This window comes from Carlito syrichta, unplaced genomic scaffold (assembly GCF_000164805.1).
Source record: "Carlito syrichta isolate Samal-C Ts95f unplaced genomic scaffold, Tarsius_syrichta-2.0.1 Scaffold249948, whole genome shotgun sequence".
NCBI classification, from domain to species: domain Eukaryota; kingdom Metazoa; phylum Chordata; class Mammalia; order Primates; family Tarsiidae; genus Carlito; species Carlito syrichta.
The window spans coordinates 268,518-269,382 of NW_007194044.1; the positions used below are offsets into that span (position 1 = coordinate 268,518).

Genomic DNA, 865 nt, shown 5'->3' on the forward strand with positions numbered 1-865 from the left:
AAATCTCAAACTTTAAGATTCTTAGGAAATGCAGGAGACACCCCTATGGAAATTGGAACTGACAAGCAATTCCTGATCAAAACCCCAAATGCCCACACCATACGAGATAAGATAGACATGTGGGACCTCATCAAAGCTGAGAAGCTTCTGAAAAACCAACTAAAACATCAAGAGAGCAGGGAGACAGCCCACAGACTGGGGAAAAACATTTGCCAACTATATATCTGACAAGGGCCTAACATCTAATATCTACAAGGAACTCAAAACATGCTGAAAAGAAAAAAACACAAGCAGCCCCATTACAAAGTGGGCAAAAGATATGAATGGGCACTTCTCAAAAGGAGACATACAAGCAGCCAATAGAGATGTGAAAAAGTGCTCAGTATCCCTAGTCATCAAAGAAATGCAAATTAAAACCACACTAAGGGGTGATGCGGTCAGTTCTGTGCCCCACCGACGTGCTTCTCTGTGGATTGAGAGTGCTCTGGGTGTGCGCTGGGGTTTGGCAGGTGGGGCAGCCAGACTGAGCACTGCGTGTTGGTGGGGGCTGGCGGGCAAGGAGTCTGAGGCAGCACTGGGTAGCCTTATTCCCACTGCTGGGAGGAGCCTAGGCTCCCACAAGGTGGCGGTTGGTGAGCTGAAAGTGGACAGGTTTATCACCTGCCTGCTGGAGGTTCAAGGATGTGTCAGGGAAGATCATGCAGATGCTTGAAGCAAAGTTTCAGGGCTTATGTATCAAGTCTCGGAAGATCTTTTGGAGTTGGAAGCACCACTAAAAATCTGTTGAGATAGCCGGGCTCGGTGGCTCAGCCTGTAATCCCGCGCCTTTGGGAGGCTGAGGTGAGTGGATTGCCTGAGCCCGCGG

At 49.0% G+C, this 865-nt stretch overlaps 1 pseudogene; it reads left to right on the forward strand.

Moving 5' to 3' along the window:
- Positions 1 to 403: 403 nt before the first annotated feature.
- The window catches only part of LOC103253744, a 1,702-nt pseudogene continuing 1,240 nt past the window's right edge, over positions 404 to 865 (forward strand).